Genomic DNA, 6068 nt, shown 5'->3' with positions numbered 1-6068 from the left:
AAAAATAGGTTAAATTAAATTCAAAGGAGAATAAAAAATTAAGTAAACACGCAATGAAAAAGGGAATAAAACAGAATTTAAAAAATGTATAAGCGATAAAATTAATATAAACGCAGCCAAATTTTAAGTGTTAAAGAAAAAGGAACAAAAAACGATATTAAAAATTAGAACTGAATATTTTAATAAAGCAAAGATTAAACAATTGCAAAATATTTAAACTCACTACGTGTCCTAATGCTTCAGCGCGTAAATGCACATCTACTCTATACTAATACCTAAGGCAAACCCAGATTAAACGACGCGCTCTCTCACTTGCACACGCCTATGTAATTCGCATATTTTCTCCTACATTTTGCATGCGCGTGGCATTTATGACTATAGCCTGCTACGCATACATACACTTCATACAGCTTCTCATTATATTTTATGATTGGAAAACTAATATTTGCGTTGTATGGCTCGCCAGCCTACTTATTTGCTCACTCAGATAATAGACTGTTGCAGTGTCAGCTTCAGCCTTAATAGCAACAGAAGCAATTATGTTGTGCTATTCTTTGCACAAACAATATGTTTATTTTGTTGTATGAAACTTCTTTCTGAGCGCTGATGAGTTCTTTTTTTAATTTTTAAAAATATTTAATACTTTCAGATTGGGAATGCGCCTTAAAATCTTGTTGCCCATTTACCTCGGTTTTTATATTTAATTTCTTTTCCCATTTTCATCTGCTGTTGCTCCCATTTCGCCCAGCTGGTTTTGTATAATTTCTAACCACATTTGCTGCTGCCCCTGCTGCGTGTGAGTGTGCAGTCATTTCATTGCATTTTATTTCGTTTCATTTCTTCTCTCTTCTTACACATGTATTCCCTCAGCGCGAACGACAGGCTGCTGCATCGCATTTAATTTTAAGTTATGGCACACTTCACTGGTTCCCAACCAGCAAGCGCGAGCTCTTCAGCTGACCTTTTTTCCACTTTTGTTAGCGTAAATTTTTTTTTACTTATTTTTTTATTCTCCTACCATTCAATGCATACAATTCCCATTCGAATTCACCATCTTTATTTACCGCTTTTTATCAATGGCTTCCTCTTCCTTTGCTGCTGCTGCTGCTCCTTTCAACTTTCCTTTACAGCGCCTTGGCGCTTACGAAATGCACACTTTTTCCCACTAGCTGCTAGTGCCAGCTAGTTCCCTAGCGTATATTTGCATATTTTCTGGCGCATTCACACATGGTTGAATGCCATTGACTTTCATGTGGCTCAAAATCATTACTTTTGCCTTTTTTGAAAGTCGTGTGTAGATCTGTTGCAAATTTATGTGGGTTTCTGTGTCAACTGAAAAGTGTTGAAGTCGACTGTTTACTTTCGATTGCATACTTTTAGGGTGTGAGTTTTTTTCGGCAACTGTGGCAACGCTTGCAAGTTATGTGTCAAATATTGAATGGCGTCGACGAGTTATGTGTGCGAAGCGTTGCACACAAAGACGGCAAAAATATATGTATACTTTACGTAAATGCTGGTTATTTGGTATTCATGATTGTGCTGAAACATACATTTAGGTGTCATACATGCTGGTTGTACGTGCTCTTGCTCGTGTTAACATTGAATTGTTGAAAGCATTTCTTTGAAAATGTAGGCGTACGGATTTTGTGATTTCATTTGTCATTTGCAGGAAATTTTAATGTTACAGGGATTTCTCGGCACACATTTAGGCGTCGGCTTTAAATAGAAATCAGGTCGCCGTATGCTGTATAATTTTAGGCATTCGAATTGGTGCTACAATACTTAAATGTGAACACTTGTACGGTTTACTTTAACACCCACTTACTCGGAATAAATCTTAGAGATTTTTGGGCAATATTGGACAAGATATGAAAATTATGAACGTAATTTTATGCATATATGCTTACTTTTTAAATTCAAATTGTAATACCTTTTTTAAATAATGTGTACTCTTTATACAAAAAAAATTCAATTTTAATGGACTTTTACAATAGGGTTTCCAGATATCGGACGCGAATTCTCTTTTTTTCTTTCTTTTCCTTAGCATTTATTTTAAGGCGGAACGATGTAACACAATACAAATGAATATTCAATAACGAAGAGCACACGTCTTTTAAAAATATAGAAGGAAATAGGTATATACTACAACATTCACCCAGCGCAAATTGCTGAAAAAATTAAATGTGCCACAATAAGCAGCTTAAACGAGGCGTGCCACATTGGGAGGCCGCTTTATCTTGTATCTTCTTGTATCTCATTGTGTTTTTTGTTTTTATGTATGTATAATCTCTACCCCCTCCATATGTACGTAAACTTTCTTGTATGTGTGTGTCCCATGTAGACTTAACCTATAATGCCATGAACTCAAGAGCGGTTTATTGTAGGCTTACTACCGTTCATGTAATAACCAAAAGCGATACTAACTCACACACATCGTGCCATGCCATCGTGATATTGAACCTATAGGCCCGTCTGCATATTATTCATATGGACACTCAAAAGCGCTTAAAGATTTCCTTCCCTCCTTTTGTATATTTGTTCTCAGATTTTTTTTCTTGTATTCCGCTTTTAATTTTAGTGGAACAATATACGAAAGTGGTATAGAGAATAACAGAGAATAATATAAAGCTTAATAAAATGATGCTTGTATCGACATATGGATGTAAAAATTTTTATAGATTGGCTGGTTTCATATGCTTATAAAAAAAATAAAAAAAAATCGATTAATTTTCTTTATCTTTTGTGCAGCCACACAATATTGCTGAGGTAGCAGTATTGGCATTGTTACTTGAACTCAACTGAATGTATAGGTTGTAAAAGAAAATTAAGGGCCAACGTATATGTACACTTTCATTTGTCGCTTAGTGTGTGTATAAAGCTAAACGAGATATGATACTAGAGAAATGAATCTGGAGAGGGTTGGAGGAGAAGGTTGTAAGACATTTATTGTAAATTTAATTAAAAAGAGCGCAAGTTAAGTCAAAAGTGTAAAAAATTGCTTTAATAATCACTGTGGTTAAGAAACAAACCCAAACGGGCAGAAGCTTCTAGGAATTTTTATGCTCTCATCCCCTAAGATTGTTCTATACCGAAAAAATATACCCTTATTTTGTTTATTTTGAAATCAAAACATATTTAGCGGTCGTTCAAAGCGCTCAAAGTTTCCATGCATTTTGTATGGGAAAAAATCAACTTTTCGTAGAAATGGTATAGAATTCTTGAAAATTAATATTTTTCGATCGGAAAACTCTAGTTCTCTTCAGTTAGGAGACTTGTTTATTTACCCATTTTTTAATACTAAAGACTTTCTATTGGTCCCCCATTGCATTTTTTGGGGTTTTTGGCGGACATATAAAATATAGTTAGTATGAAAAAATGGTTAAATAAACAGTTGGGTATTATTCAGGGCTGTCATGGAATCCAATTGTTGTCGGAATTGGATTTAAAAACGACAAAAAAATTACTTTGGTGTCATGAAATCCAATGTTATCGGTTTTGTGTTCGAATCGGAATTAGTGTCGATTTTAGGTGTCACAGAAACCAATAATATCGATTTTGGTATCGGAAACAAACCAAGCAGCTAACGGCTGTTGGATTTCATTTGTTTATTAGTTTTCCTTACTTCCAGTTGGATATTTTATAAAAATGTGAGTAAAAAAATGTTTATTTTATAAAAATATTTGTTAATGTATTCATATTTTTATTCATCACTTTTTATGCTTTCCAAAAATGTCTGGCGCTACTAACGTTCCATACGAATGAGTCATGGCTAGAGCCGGGATAGAGTGCATCGACGGCTCGAATTTTTATGTCACCATCACACATCTAAATAAAAATGTACATGCATATATATAAATCAAGGCAATGTACGAGTAAAATGAAGATTCATGATTACTTACAATCAGGGCATTCATACTGAATTATTTTCGATTATAAAATAAATGTTCGTCAATACTGGGCTTAATGATTTTTATGTGTGTCCCGTCGATGCAACCAATTATTGAGGGAATTTTGTACTTTAAGTAAAAATAGTCTCTTGATATGCGCTTTTCGATGCAGTCCATTTCTAGTTTCACCCACTGAGGGCAAATGAACCGCTCCATAACCTTAAGCACATCATCTAAAATCGTTGACACCGCGCTTCTAGCTACACTTATGCTAGAATCGTTCCCGACTGATCTTTGACAGGATCCTTCTGCTAAAAATCGCAACGAAGCTGCTAACTGCAGCACTGGTGGAACTTTCGAACGTGTCAAGTGCCCTTCAATGGTGTCAAGTACCTCTTTGTTTAGGCGATAATATGCTATGAAACTGCAAATACGCTATAAATATTTATAAACGCATATTAAAAAACAATCTACTTACGCTGTCTCGGGCAGCTCAAGTGGATCGCCGCAATCTCTCAAAATTTTTCTTTTAACCTTCTCGGAACTTTCTTCTTCCAAGAACAGAAATGCGATAACTACGGATGTCATTTTGCGCTCACTTACTTTTATTTAAATTAATGAAAACAATTCAATTTTAAAAAATTGTGTCAAAAAAATGTACATTCAAATTGCCGCCATGCACACAAATGAGCAAAACAGCTGATTCGAACATCGGTTTTGTTTATGTTCGAAAAGAGCAAAACCAATCCGGTTTCATGACACCAAATGAAACCAATATTGGTTTGTAATTCCGACAAAAAGCAAAACCGACTTGGATTCCATGACAGCCCTGATTATTGGGAATCTCCTGCAGAGAAACAGAGTTTTCCGATTGAAAAATATTGATTTTTAAGAATTCTATAACATTTCTCCGAAAAGTTGTTTTTCCGTATAAAATACATGGAAAACTTTGAGTGCTTTGAGCGACCTCTAAATATTTTTTAATTTCAGAATAAAAAAAATGGGCTGTATTTTTTCGAAATTCCGACTTAACTTTTTCACATTCATTTTTGGACCACCGTAATGTACATACATGCGTAGGTCGCACACTCAAGCCACTAGCACATTGAATCTCCTTTCTTTTTTGTAATTCACTCTATTGGCCGACAACCGCTCCCCGCAAGTCATTCTCCTCATTGCTCCTTCCTCTAACCATTACCAAATTACCACGATTATTGGAAAATATTATCAGCTTTTATGACAATACCAGCTCCTGCGCTCGCTTTGACGGACTGGTTTTCCGTAGGATATTTTTTTAATTATTTTTTTTTTTAATTTTTAATATACCCTCTTGCCCTTTGTCCCAGTCGTTGCCAGTGCGCTCGCCAAACGCACTTATTGCATTGAACCGCCAGCTTTTCATTGCTATCAAAAGCAATTTACTTTTGATAATCAAGTGGCCGCTTACCCACCAGGTCGCACAACGGACTCATCCCCTTTATCTCCCTCTTTTAGTATTTCAACCCGACAAACCCAGTGCCAATGTTTCGCTGTGTGGCATTGGGTCTTCTACCATCTTTACTCTGACTTCCACCATTTTCGCGCCTACAGCCATTAAAGTGCGATTTACTTAAGGTTTTGTTGTTCTTTGCCTTCCTCTGCTTTTTACTATCTTATAAGCTTCTCTACTTTTCTGTCCACTTAATCATGCGTTCTTTTGCTTTTTTGTATGGCTTGGTGCACTTGCACTTTGGTTTTCTTTTTCTTTCTTTATTTTTTTATATTTTGGCTGGCATTATAAAGGGGTTGTCCACGGTGAGCGGCCAGCCTCGTTTCGAGTGTGCTTGCTGCACGTTTTTTAAATTATGTTGTCCCTTGTCTGCCGCCTAAGCTGACTCTGATTTCCTTCCATTGAAATCTGGCAAATCTATTGTTCTCGATTTCGAGTGATTTCAACGAAGTACTTAGTAATTGATTTTCCTACTTTTATTTTTGTTAATATCGAATTTCTATTGAATGGCGTATTAGTGCTTTGCTTTCGTTCGTTGTTCTCCAATGTGAAAATAAATAAAGGCAAAAGAGTGAAAAGTAGACAGTATTTGTTTGATTTTTATCGTTTTGAGCGTTTCATTTTACGCGCTTTTTCCATTGTAAGTAATGGAAGTACAAGTATTTGAGTTGTGGCTAGAATTTTATCGCTTT

General features: G+C 35.5%; 1 protein-coding gene and 1 long non-coding RNA gene across 2 annotated transcripts in view; both read left to right on the top strand.

Annotated features, from left to right (window-relative positions):
• Positions 1–6068, top strand: part of LOC118748842 (serine/threonine-protein phosphatase beta isoform) — a 96435-nt gene that overhangs the window by 70422 nt on the left and 19945 nt on the right. The window lies entirely within an intron of this gene.
• On the top strand, positions 3524–3959 carry LOC118748843. Its single transcript, XR_004994103.1, has 2 exons — positions 3524–3647; positions 3774–3959. It is a non-coding gene; the product is annotated as an uncharacterized LOC118748843 (long non-coding RNA).

The sequence above is a fragment of the Rhagoletis pomonella genome, unplaced genomic scaffold, assembly GCF_013731165.1.
Source record: "Rhagoletis pomonella isolate Grant_MI unplaced genomic scaffold, Rhpom_1.0 Rhpom_scaffold_00013, whole genome shotgun sequence".
Taxonomy (NCBI): domain Eukaryota; kingdom Metazoa; phylum Arthropoda; class Insecta; order Diptera; family Tephritidae; genus Rhagoletis; species Rhagoletis pomonella.
This window is presented reverse-complemented; position numbering and strand designations above follow the sequence as displayed.